Consider the following 14,416-nt stretch of genomic DNA (forward strand, 5'->3'; position numbering starts at 1 on the left):
GACTTTGCTTATCTTGGTGAGTGCTGAGTGTTGCACAGAATTGTTGAATGAATATGTTGTACTCCTGAAACTAGTATTACACTGTATGTTAATTACACTTCAGTTAAAAAGAGGGTGGAGTATCTAATTATTATTAAAGTCTTTTGGCTCCCAGGTCAAATTTTTTTTTTTTTTTTTTACAAAATTCTTACAAGTTGAAATAACATAGCATGGTTGTTACAGCATCTATTCGTTAGACATTCTTATGACACTTTTTTCACATTGGGTCCAGCTAACCTGCACTTATTTCTTTATATGAGTCTTTCTGTGTGTGTCTCCCCTCACTCCCAAGCAAGAGTATAAAGTCCTGAACAATGGGAATCATACCTTCTGTTCATTTGCTACATTAATGAATTTAACACTGCACACAGTTAGTGCTTAATAAATGATATATCCTTGCACATGCCTAATGTAGCGGTGAAAACATAATAGGTACTTAGGACGTACTTGGTGATTGACTGTATAAGGGCACCAGGTTGTTTTCACATACAAGGTTACAAGGAATAGGAGATACCCACATTTGGGGTCTGAAGAATGGATTCAAGCCTGGACTCTGCCACTTACTAGTATGCGACCTTGAGCATGTTACTTAACCTGATACTCCTTTCCGTGTGTGTAAAATGAGAACAATAGTATCTAGTTTGCATGATTGTTTTTAGGTCTAAATGAGATGATGTCTGTGAAATCAGCTCTCCTGGAATGTAGTGGAAGGATCAGTAAACATTAGCTGAATTTCTGAGAGTCTTTCTGAATGTGGATCTCTAGAGGTGAGGAGCCCAAATAAAACTGCTGTGTTCCCACCAGCATTTTCAAACAGGTGAAACTTGGTTCAAATGAACATCAGAAGTAGATTTAAAGTGGAAAGATGTGATAGAGATGTCCCAAAAGGGTAACGTGAGAAAATCTTGGTTTAGTCACTGGCCCTAGTCTTGGTGTCTTGGAATATTAAACCTTCCAGATTTTTCCAGCACCCACAGGCATCCCCATTCCCACCAGACACACACACACACACACACACACACACACACACACACACTAACACACTCATACACAGGTAGGAAGGTTTGTTCTGTGGGGCCCTTACCCCCTACCCTACCCCTCTCCATAGCCACTGGGGTCAAAGGTGAGGGGTAACAGATTCATGTAAGCCATTTACATTCTCTCTTTTTGTTGACTCCAGATATGGGGCAAGGAACTGCAAGATAATTCTGGAACATATTGTGCCAGAAAACACAGTGTTCAAAGATTAATAGCATAGGCTCAGGACACAAAAGCCAACTTGAAGGATTCTCACTGGCCAAATTTGGGAGCAATCTGAGTATCAAAAAAGAAAAATTACAGTAAGTGTTTCTAATACTTTGAGGTTGAGTTTTTTTTAAGATATACATTCTATAGCTCCCCTAAAGATGAGGTTGGGGGCAGGGGCAGGGGATGGAGAAAACTCTTCTTTACAAAAATGCCACTTAAAAATAAAGAAGGAATGATAGAAAATTATTATTTTGCAAACTCCAAAATACTAATTGATTCAGGCAAAGTTCATTAAAAATACTAGATAATTTTATAGGGGAACAATCTCAAAGTTATCACCCACAGATTTCTTACTGATTAGAAAGTCAAAATGTATCATTACAATGGAAAGACTTTGTAGTTACTATATTAACCAAGTAATCAAACTTAATATCACTAGGAGTTATCCCCTCATGTGATGAAATGAGCAGTATACAACATCACCTAGATAATTGATTCACCAAAAAATATATTTCATCTTAACCTAATAATGAAGAAACACCCGTTAAATCCAGAAGGAAAGACATTCTATATGACAACTGACCAGAATGTTTCAAAACAGTCAGTATCAAGAGGGGTGCCTTGTTGGCTCAGTCAGTTGAGCATCTGATTCTTGATTTCAGCTCAGCACATGATCTTACAGTCATGAGATCAAGCCCTGCATCAGGCTCCGCACTGGTGTGGAACCTGCTTAAGGTCCTCTCCCTCCCTCCCTCTCTGCCCCTCCCCCCACTGTGTATACTCACACTCTCTCAAAAAATTTAAAAAAAGAAAGAAACACAAAAGAAAGGCAGGATGACTGTTATAGATTTTTAAATGACCAAAGATATGCAATATAAAAATTTTGATTGGATCCCCGATAAAAAAAATTATAAAGGAAAATGTGGAACACTTGGGAAATTTTAAATATATACTGCACCTTAAAATTTTATTAGGGGCGCCTGGGTGGCTCAGCCAGTTAAGCGTCTGACTTCAGCTCAGGTCATGATCTGGGTTTGAGCCCGGTGTTGGGCTCTGTGCTGACAGCTCAGAACCTGGAGCCTGCTTTGGATTCTGTGTCTCCCCCTCTCTGCCTTTCTCCTGCTCATGCTCTGTCTCTCTCTCTCTCTCTCTCAATAATAAATAAATGTGAAAAACAATTTTTAAAAAATTCTTAATGTTTATTTATTTTTGAGAGAGAGAGAGAGATAAAGAGAGACAGAGCACAAGTGGGGGAGGTGCAGAGAAAGAGGGAGACACAGAATCAGAAGCAGGCTCCAGACTCTGAGCTGTCAACACAGAGCTGGATGCAGGGTTCGAACTCCCGAACGGCGAGGTCATGATCTGAGCCGAAATCAGATGCTTAACTGACTGAACCACCCAGGTGCCCACTATATACTGGACATTAGATGATATTGTTGAATGGTGGTTAATTTTCTTAGGTGCAATAAGGGTATAGTTGTTCAAAAGACATCTCTACCTTAGGAGATCATGCTGAAGGATTCAAGTATCATGACTTGCAAATAGTTCAGCAAAAAAACCAATGTGTCAGTGTGTATGGAGAGAGAGAAGGCACATGAACATGGAAAAATGTTAACAATTCATGAATTTCATGAAAGGTTTATTGTTCTGTTCTTTCAACTTTTCTACGGGTTTGAAATTTTTAATTCTAATAAAATCCAGCTTATCAATTCTTTCTTTCATGGACTGTTCTTTTGGTAGCATTTCTGAGATGTCATCTCCATACTCAAGGTCATCTAAGTTCTCTCCCATGTTATTTCTTGGAGTTTTATAGTTTTGTGTATTACATTTAGCTCTACGATGGATTTTTGAGTTAATTTTTGTAAAGGGTGTAAGGTCTATGTCTACATGTATTTTTTTTACATGCGGATGTCAAGTTGTTCTAGCACCATTTGTTGAAAAGACTATCTTTGTTCCATTGTATTGCCTTTGCTTCTTTGTCAAAGATCAGTTGACTATATCTCTGTGGGTTTCCAGATTTTTTATGCTTTCATTTTTATGCTTTTGGGGGGGTATAGTCTATTTTTTTGTTACAATGAGCACACATTGCTTACAGAGTCAGAAAAATAACTATTTTCATTTTGGGGGGAAAACACCATTTCCTATTCCATAAATTGTCTTTCCATCTCTGGAAATGGTGAAGATAATTATTTGTGTGATGAAATATTCATTTAGCAAATATTTCAGTATGAGAGAATACTGAGTTGCTTGCAAAGACTCCGGATATATCTTGAACATCTTCTCATCTAAACTTGTGTTTTCTCGCTATTTTACCGCATAAATATTACAGCAACACATGAAACAAAATTCTGAAAAGAAGGAAAAATCACCATGTCAATGATTTCTCTCTTTCCTGTTTCCCACCAATCTATATCCATGTCATTTACCCAGCTGTAATCATCTGGCTTTCCTTTACTGCTTTCTTCTGAATCTTCTGTTCATTAATTTAAAATCCCCTGCAATCCATTCATGTTTGGCAGATATACTGCTCTGTGTTAATCCTAAATGCATTTTTCAAGCTTCAAGGGCTACGGTGTGCTGCAGCCGGGATCCTGTCTCATTGTCATCTGTGTGCCCAGCTCCTAGCACAGTGCCTGCCCACCAAGGAGGCCCTCGGTCTGTGTTTGCTGAATGAATTAACCGGAATATGTAGTTATGCTGGCGGGGAGGGGATGGTCGGTGTGCGTTTAGACTGTGCACACACACGAAGCCATGGAATGCAAATAAGAATGTTTCCACCCCACCCCTGAGCCCTGACTCAGAGCCCTCTGGTGCCTTTTGTCTCCAAGCAGCAAGGAATCCAAGCAGAAAATTCACTATTAATGCTTCAATAAAACGTTCAGGTCCTGGATGCAGCCCCACAGAGGCGGCGTGGCAGCCTGGAACACAGATGTGCTACCTCAGGGGGGAGTCCCATTCTCATTTAGACTTATCTGTCATTAGGATAGAAGCCTGAACTCCTGCGGCCTAGGGCTAGATAACTCTTCCACATTGGTGGGCAACGGGACAAAAAAAAGGCAGAGCCAATGTTTGGCAAGCACCAGTTCGTTGCTGAAAAAGTTCCTCTCCTGGCGGTCTGCTCTCAGTTTTGTTATTATGTGACACAAGAGGTTAATCACCTAGCTTTCCCTCGGAGAAACAATTTCATTATCCTAACCAGCCAAGTGGCTTTGGATTTTTTTTTTCTTTTAGGCACTGTGCTCTTATGATTCAACAAGACACATTTTGCAAGTAACTCTAATGGCACCGGCTCATGTGGGTGCTGGTAAAAAGCTCTTTGATTGTAATGATGGTAGACAGAGCCGGAAGTACCAGCTGTATGTGTGTGTGTGGCCAGTAGAGACCCAGGGTGGGCAGAGGATATGCAGGAGGGAGAAGGTTACAACAAGGTTCTTAGGAAATATCTTTTAATTGAAGCAGAAAAAAATTGGACTTGGAGATCCGTTATTTTACTTTGCAAACAACTGAAACAATTTTCTTTCTCAAAAAAAAAAAAATCTGTTTTTATATTTTCTCCTTCCAGAACCATGAAATGGCTCTAGGAAGACAGTCATCTTGCATGAACAACAACACAATTTCGTGAAATGTCATTCTACGATTTAAGCCAGCCACTTTTTGAACAGAGGGAGGAAGAAGGGGTCCTTCTTTGCTAGGCACAGGTTCAGACTGTCCCTGGCTGTTAGGGCTCTGATCGTGATGGTGAAGAGAGGTGGGAGTTGGTCTAGAAACTGGAAATGTCAAGAGGTTAGGAGATTTTCATGTGACATTATTTGCTGAAAAAATAGGAAGCTTTCAGTGCAGTTGCTTGACTATTTGTCTATTTCTTGTGGGAGTTTGAGGCTTCAGTCATCCAAACAGAACCAGCCACAGAGACTGATGAACACCTACACAGGTAGATACTCTCCTGCTTTCTCCAATCAATAAGTACTTAGTGTCAGTCCTAGCTTCACACTCCCAAAAGACCTCCTTGAACATTTCACCCCTTGTGCAGAAATCTTCAGTCTCTTCTGATTGCCAACGTACCAATTACTGAGGCCACCATTCAAGACCTTCTATTTCTCATGCAGACCGAATGTCCAGCCCCTTCTCCTACCACTCGCTTCTGCAAAGGCTCCTCTGTTTCAGTTCACCTGTCCTGTCCACTCTCTCCTACATCCTCCCATCTCTACTTATCCAGATACCACCCATCTTTCAAGTCCCAGCTCAAATCTGCCCCTTTGGCCAAGCCTTTCCTACCATCCCAGCCAGAGGGGAATTCATCACCCTTAAATGCCCACCCGTCCTGTGCTAACAGTGTAACGGCCTTATGCAGTTCACCCTTGAATGATACAGATTTGAACTGTGCAGGCCCACTCATACATGGGTCCACTTACACATGGACTTTTTACAGTACAGTACCATAAACATATTTTTCTCTTCTTTATGATTTTCTTAAAAACATTTCTTCTTTCTATAGCTTACTTTACTGAAAAGAATACTGTATGTAATACATGTAACATATAAAATACGTGTTGTTTATGCTATCAGTAAGCCTTCTGGTCAACAATAGGCTATTAGTTTTGAGGAGGTCAAAATTACACATGTATTTTCTTTTATTCTTTAAAAAATTTTTTCAATGTTTATTTATTTTTGAGAGAGAGACAGAGCACAAGCAGGAGAGGGGCAGAGAGAGAGGGAGACAGAATCTGAAGCAGGATCCAGGCTCCGAGCAGTCCACACAGAGCCCAATGCAGGGCTTGAACTCATGAATCACGAGATCATGACCTGAGCCAAAGTCGAGTGGATGTTCAACTGCCTGAGCCACCCAGGCACCCCTCCATGTATTTTCCTTTCCATGGTTGGCGGGGGAGGGGGGGGGGCGGAGGGGGTGATTGGCACCCCAGCCCCCACGTTGTTCAAGGGTCAACTGTACATCCTTTTTAGCTCTTTCAGTTTATCTTCCAAGCTAGACTGTGAGCTCTTTGAGTGCTGGGATTTTTATTATATTTCATTCACTCTCTTGCCTATTAATATGTTCCTTGTGCATATCAACAAATAGTTGTTGTTCAACACATGCATGTGGGATTGGTTGACTTTGGTGTGCTTGGCTCTGTGCTCAATGGAGAGAAATAGGAGAGAATATAAATTGCTTCCCTCTGGTGGTTTACAGTCTTCCTGGCCAGGCAAGATATCAACCCCCACGACCACCCCACAGAGAACAGCAGGGGCACACTATCCAATGCAAACTGCAAATCTGAATACAAAACATTGTCCAGAAAAGTGCTATGGAAGTTCAGGAAAGGAAAAGGCCAATTTTTAATTAGTTATAAGAGGTAGTGTTACTTGAGATGGTCTTAAGGGATAATCGTTGTGTTTTCTATCTGTGAGGTAGCTCAGAGTTTTCAAACCCCTTCATTTACATTAACTGTATAAATTTTACACCACCACTGTTAGGTATTACTATGTCCCTTTTTAAAGAATAAGAGTAGGTCTGGGGCACCTGGGTGGCTCAGTCAGTTGAGCGTCCAACTTCAGCTCAGGTCATGATCTCACGGCTCATGAGTTCGAGCCCTGCGTCAGGCTCTGTGCTGACAGCTCAGAGCCTGGAGCCTGCTTTGGATTCTGTGTCTCCCTCTCACTGCTCCTCTCCCGCTTGCACTCTCTCTCTCTCTCTCAAAACTAAATAAATGTTAAAATTTTTTTTTAAAAATGTATAAGAGTACAAGGTCCTAAAAGCAGGTGTGACTTGGCCAAAGTCACATGGCAGGAAAAGGGCTGAGACTCCAACCCGGGTCTTTAGAGTTCAAGTCCAATGGGCTCTGTAGTGCACCTCCACTATCTTCCAACCCTATCACTCTTTGCCTTTAAATTGGAATCTTGGAGCAAGGGATTGAAGAAATCTGAAAATGCTGCTTAGAAAATATTATGCAAGCTGCTGTATATAGGAGAGATTGAAGAAAGATGGAGAGCTGGAGCTCTAACAAATGGCAATAAAGATGAAATGATTACATTCGATAACACCCTGGGTACAGGATGTGGAAAGAGCAAGAAGGAAGACCGCTCAAGACAAATTTCCTGCCCAGATTTCCCAGTGTCAGTCCAGTACGGAAGTGTTGGACCCCATTCTAGGGGGTTGAGAGGGGTGATACCTGTAGGTGGCCAGCAGCTTCCTAATTCTGGGGTCAGAGCAAGGCTTGAATGATAGAAGGCTCCCAACAAACCTGCGAAGAAAAGCACTTCTGAAATACTGAAGAGCATCATCCCATATTGTAGGCCCTTTTGAACGATAGGTGTATGGTGGCCTTGGAACATGATTTCTCGGACGATGTCTCGTCATCATTGGCATATGGTTAATAAATTGGTTGTTATTCCTAGAGTTAATAGTAATACCGAGTTGTAGTGAAATCGTATTGCTAATCCTGAAGTTATTAGAGGGCTGAAAGAGCTCCTGTGAGTGGTCATGGACTCAGGTTAACTACGTGATATGCATGGGTTTGGTGGGTCATTAAGTATTGTTGTGTAAGTATAGGCTCACTAACAAGGTGAAGACATAAGCTTGAATAAGGGCTACAGCAAATTCAAGGACTGTTAGTAAGACAAGAATGAGGAAGGTGATCAGAGTGATGGAGGTGCTAATACTTATTAAGGCTAAAGCAGCCCCTCCAATTAGATGGGGCCTGCAGTGATGTTGGCTATTAGTCGTACGGCTAAGGCTATTGGTTGGATGAAGAGGCTAATAGTTTCAATAATTACAAGCATAGGAATTAAAGGAAGAGGCATTCCCTGGGGTAAGAAGTGAGCTAAGGATGCTTTTGTTTTATAACGGAATCCAGTAACTACAGTACCGGCTCATAGAGAGATGGCCATCCCTAGGTTTATTGATAATTGAGTGGTAGGGATGAATGAATGTGGTAATAGGCCTAGCAGATTTGGGCAGGAGTTAGTTAAGGGGGCTATGACAATATCCTTGTGGGCATCAATGTGACATCTGGGTATGAACCTCCTGAAGGTATTGGAAATATGGCATCCAAAGCTCAAGGGGAGATGTGGACTGGAGCGGGACCTAAGAGTCCCCACAAGGGGTGGAGCTGTGGAAGAAAATGAGCTTGCACACAAAACTCATGCCTAATCTGACAGAGAAACAAGCTGGAGAGGGGTTTGTGTCTACAATGTGGAACATGCAGTTATTTATAGGGAGTAATGGAATATTAGGATATCGGAGCCACCCCCTGGCATTCAGATACTGACCCCACAGAGAAAAACCACACCATCCTACAAACTTCTCAGGAATCATGGTCTGAAGTGCCCAAAGTGGCTAGATGCCTTCTTACTCTGAGCATGGCATGTCTGAAGTTGCTCTGTTCTGCACATTCCAAGTTTCAGGATACACCTCCCAGTGGTGCTGAGACTCTTAAGACATAGCCATGAAAACTGCATGGATGGGGGCACCTGGGTGGCTCAGTCGGTTGAGCGTCTGACTTCAGCTCAGGTCATGACCTTGGGCTCTGTGAGTTCGAGCCCCGCGTCAGGCTCTGTGCTGACAGCTCAGAGCCTGAAGCCTGCTTCAGATTCTGTGTTTCCCTCTCTCTGCCCCTCCCCTGCTCATGTTCTGTCTCTCTCTGTCTCAAAAATGAATAAACATTACAAAAAAAAATTTTTTTTAATGCATGGATGTTCCAGGAACACTGTGATATGTCAAAGCGGGATGTACATTATCAGCTTGGTGTCTGGGGATACATGTGCCTAAGCCTGGGGGCCAGAGGGTAGAAAAAATCCACTGTGCACACTAGTCACCCACTAACACATAGTGATCTTTAGTTCCCTTTCTGGAACTATTATCTAATGGCACAGTGTCATTTCCCTCCTGTTATAGGCTGAACTGGGTCCTCCCCACCAAGAAAAATTCATATGCTGAAGTCCTAACCCCCAACACTTCAGAATGTGACTGTATTTGGAGACAGGGCCTCTACAGAAATGATTATGGATAAATAAGGCCATTAGGTGGGCCCTAATCCAATATGGCTGGTGTTCTTATAAGAAGAGGAGATTATGGGGTGCCCGGGTGGCTCAGTTGATTAAGCATCCAACTTCAGCTCAGATCATGATATCACGGTTTGTGAGTTCAAGCCCCACAGCAGGCTCTTGCTGACAGCTCAGAGCCTGGAGTCTGCTTCAGATTCTGTGTCTCCTCTCCCTCTGCTCCTCCCCTGCTTGTGCTCTCTCTCTTTCTCTCTCTCAAAAATAAACATTTAAATAAAAAATATAATAAAAACAGGAGATTAGGACACAGACACACAGAGGGACGACCATGTGAGGACACAGGGAGAAAATGGCCTCTCCTGCAAGCCAAGGAGAGAGGCCTCAAGAGACACCAACCCTGCCACACCTTGATTTTAGATTTCCAGCCTCCAGAACTGTGAGAAAATAAGTGCCTGTTGCTGAAGACCCAGTCCGTGGTACTTTACTATGGTAGCCGGAGCAGACTAATGTCCCTGCAGTCCTCATACTCACCCACATTGAAGCCCTGCTGTCACTTTTCTCCCACTCAGATCCTGCTGTCGATCATCTGCATCTCAACATTTCACTCAAAACAGAAGATAGACATCATGCCCTCTCTCCCTTCTCACTTGAACTTCTCTTTAACCTCTAGTCTGATCTACAATGAGCACCTTACTGTGTGCTTTCTAATTCTTTTTTTTTTAATGTTCATTTATTTTTGAGAAAGAGACAGAGCACGAGCACGGGAGGGGCAGAGAGATTGAGAGACACAGAATCTGAAGCAGGTTCCAGGCTCTGAGCTGTCAGCACAGAGCCCGACGCAGGGCTCGAACTCACAAGCTGCGAGAGAGATCATGACCTAAGTCGAAGTCGGATACTCAATGATACTCAACTGACTGAGCCACCCAGGTGCCCCTTTCTAATTCTTAAGTTGTCTGAAACACTATGTCCGAGCCACCATTCATTATCATAGGTCTTGTCCGCCAGGCCAGCTTCTTGAGGCAAAGACACCTGTGTCCAGGTCCTTCTTGTTCTCACATCGCCTAGAATAGCACTCGAATAGATACTCTGAGTAGTCAAACTTACACTTGTAAAGGTCAAACTGGTTGTTTGCCTTAAAATTATATTTGACTAGCTCTTCATTTAAAACCCATCTCTTACTGATCACTAAAATTCAAGTTTCCCTCAATAGCTCAAAAATCCATTCATTGTTGGAAGCAAGGTTGTAGAGAAACATGGGTTTGTTTTAAAATTTTGTCCAAAGCAACATTTTTCTACATATGTCTCCAAAGGCGGGGGAGGGGAACAAGAGCAAAAATAAACTCCTGGGAATACACGCAATGGAGGAAATTATCAACAAATGAAAATATAACCTAATATATGAGAGAAGATACTTGCAAATGACATATCCAATAAGGGGGTAATATCCAAAGTATGTAAAGAACTTACACGACTCAACAACAACAAAAAAACAAATAATCCAAATAAAAATGGACAGAGAACCTAAATAGACACTTTTCTAAAGAAGACATCCAGATGGCCAACAGACACATGAAAAGATGGTCAACATCACTAATAATCAGGGAGATGCCAATCAAAACCACAATGAGATGACACCTTACATTTACCAGATGGCTAGAATCAAAAAGATAAGAAATAGCAAATGCTGGTGAGGATGTGAAGAAAAAGAAACCCACATGCACTGTTGGTGGGAATGTGAGTTGGTGCAACAACTGTGGAAAACAGTATGGAGTTTCCTCAAAAAGTAAAAATAGAACTACTCTATGATCCAGTAAATTCCACTACTGGGCATTTACCCAAAGAAAACAAAAACACTAATTCAAAAATATACATGCACCCTTATGTTTGTTGCAGCGTTATTTACCATAACCAAGATTTGGAAGCAACGCAAGTTTTGGGTTAGATGGATGGAGAAAGAAGAGGTGGGATTTATATATGCTGGAATATTACTCAGCCAAAAAAAAAAAAAAAAAAAAAGAATGAGATCTTACCATTTGCAACAGCATGGGTGGACCTAGAGGGTATTATGCCAAGTGAAATAAGCCAGAGAAAGACAAATACTATATGATTTTACTTATATGTGGAATCTAAAAAAACAAATGAAGGGGCATCTGGGTGGTTCAGTCAGTTGAGCTTCCGACTCTTAATTTCAGCTCAGGTTATGATCCCAAGTTTTGTGAGATCAAGCCCCACATCAGGCTCCATGCTGAACATGAAGCCTGCTTAAGCTTCTCTCTCTCTCTTTCTCTCTCTTCCCCTCTCCCCCGCTTGCAGGTTCTCTCTCTCAAATAAAAAAGTAATAAAAAAATAAAAAACAAATGAATAAACTAACAAACAAAAAGCAGAAACAGACCTATAAATACAGGGAACAAACTGGTGGTTGCCAGAGAGGAAGAGGGTACACGGTTGGGCAAGATGGGTGAAGGGGAGTGGGAGATACAGGCTCCCAGTTATGGAATGAATAAGCCACAGGATGAAAGGTACAGCAGAGGGAATATAATCAGTGGTATCATAATAGTATTATATGGTGACTGATGGTAGCTATACCTGCGGCGAGCACGGCATAACGGACATGTTGAATCACTATGTTGTACACCTGAAACTAATGTAACACTGAGTGTCAACTGTACTTTAAAAAAAAAAAAAAGGGAAAAGGAAAACAGACTTAATACTTTAAAGTTCTCTGTTGATAAGATAAAAACAGACAGGGAGGCAAACCATAAGAGACTCTTAAATACAGAGAACAAACTGAGGGTTGCTACATGTAGGGGAGGGGTAGGGGGTGGAAAGGTTAAATGGGTGATGGGCATTAAGAGGGCAGTTGTTGGGATGAGCACTGGGTGTTGTACGTAAGTGATGAATCACTGGGCTCTATTCCTGAAACCAACATTGCACTGTATGTTTGCTAACTTGGATTTAAATAATATTTAAAAAATAAGTGAAGATAAAAATGAATAAAAATAAAGTTCTCTGTTGCAACAAGCAGGGATGTTTTTCTCTAAAAAATAAACAAATAAATAAATATAATAAAAGTCTGTTTGTGTTCCAATTGGAGGTGTTTTAAAATGTGAAGAGGGTTCGCCCTCTTTGGAAATAAGAAGCAGCTTTTCCAGCTGGGACCCTGCTAGTGTGGTTACTAAGGAGACCAATTGGCTGTAGGTGCTGTAATTAATCAGTAAACTCTGAGCAGCCAAAAACCTGATGGTGAGAGGCTCTTTACGTTGAGAGGGGAAAATTGCTGGGTGGGTGGAGGTTCCAGGAGTTCACTGTGGGAGCCTAGCTATGGCTGCCTTCTTCCCCTTATACTCTCTTTACTGAAATTTTCTGGTGGCTGTTTTAAAAGCTTCTAATGGCTGCCTCAAAACTTACCCATCTGAACAGAATGGAGTCTAATTCTTGCAGCCCCTTTGGCTCGGGTGTCTCTATTGCAAGAGGATGGCAAGATGGTACAAGCAGAAGTGAACGGCCATTGCCTCGTAATCGCTAGAGATAGGCTGTGTGACCTTTCCTCACCAATGATTTTAATAAATGTACACTGTCAGAAAAGCAGAGGACAGCGTGCTCTTCAATGACCAGTCATCACACCTAAGGGAAGGCTATGGACCGGAAGCTGCCATGATTCAGGGGCAAAGTGCCCAGGAGAAAGCCTTTATGTGATTGTGAGTATACCCAATTTGCACCCTTTCTAATCTTCTCTGGCTTTTGGTTCTTATACCCCCCACAGAACAATGGTTGTAAAGTCCCGTCCTAGATTCATTCCTGCCCTTCCCCTCCGTGCATTATAGGAGACGACCCTATCAGAATATGTAGCTTCATTCAACCCAAAGAGAACTTCTGGGTCATTTGGCTCAGCTCTTTCATTTGGTATGAGGCGAGAAGAGTTCAAAGAAGCTGTGACTTCTCACTGTTGTGCTTTCTTTCCCTCAACTGCATGGGAAGAAAAGCACTTGGCTACCAAACACCCTGGGAATGACTAGGTGCTCAAAGGCAGGTATATCATCCAACATGATTTTCTTACTGTATGTGACAGAAAATCCAAATAAGTGGCTTAAACAAAACATGGTAGATTAGAGTTATCAATGGCTCCAGTGAATAGCCTCTGTAGAGCCACCCCCTTCGCCCTATGACTTTGTAGTTTCCACCCAACCTGGCTCTGGACTGGCCTTGAGTCACTGCCTTGAGCCAGTAAGTGCAGCAAAAGCAGTGGAGTGCCAGCTCTGAGCTTAGGTCTCAAGTGATACTACGTGCATCTGCTGGTTTCCTTGCTTGATTATACTTGCTTGGGCTTGCACCTCAGCCTTGCTATGAGACTATGCCAGACCAGCCTGTTGAAGGGATCCGAAAGACACATGAAGGAAAAGACAAATGGAGGAGAACCAAGGTGCCCCCGGTTAACAGCAGCCAACTTCCTGAAGCCAACACACAACTGACTGCAGATTCATGAGGAAGCCAAACTGAGATCAAAAGAATCACCCTGCCGAAAATGGCCAGTTTGCAGTATCACGAGCCACATAAAGGATTTGTTTGAGCCTCTCACTTTGGTGTGGCTTGTTATGCAGCAATAGCTAACTGAACTCTGACTGATACTTAAAATAAAAATCTCAGGTTTTTCTCTTGAAAAAAAAAACAAAAAAAGTTGAGGTTGGAAATCCAGGATGGATATGGCACCTCCATAGTCATCAGGGACCCAGAATTCTTCTGTCTTTATGCATCACCATCTTTAGTTCATGGCTTTCATCCTCAAAGTTGTCTCGTGACCCAAGATAGCTACTAGAGTTCCAGCCATCACATTTGTGTTCCAGGCAGAAAGGAAGGAGAGCAAAGAAGACGTTTTGTCTAGTTGAATTGGCCCCCTTTAAAAGAGATTTCCTGGAAGCCCCACCCAATGACTAGCAGCTTGATTCTCATTGGCTACCTTTAGCTTTGAAGAAGGCTGGGTAGCAGAGCACATTGCCACCTAGAATACAATCAAGGTTACTGTTTAGTAAGAAAGAACAGAGGAATGAGTATCAGGAAGGCAACCAGGAATATCTGCCCCATTATGTGTGAAATCAAACTCCATGCCTACATTCCAACTTACATCAGGATGGAA

This window comes from Acinonyx jubatus, chromosome B1 (genome assembly GCF_027475565.1).
Source record: "Acinonyx jubatus isolate Ajub_Pintada_27869175 chromosome B1, VMU_Ajub_asm_v1.0, whole genome shotgun sequence".
NCBI lineage: Eukaryota > Metazoa > Chordata > Mammalia > Carnivora > Felidae > Acinonyx > Acinonyx jubatus.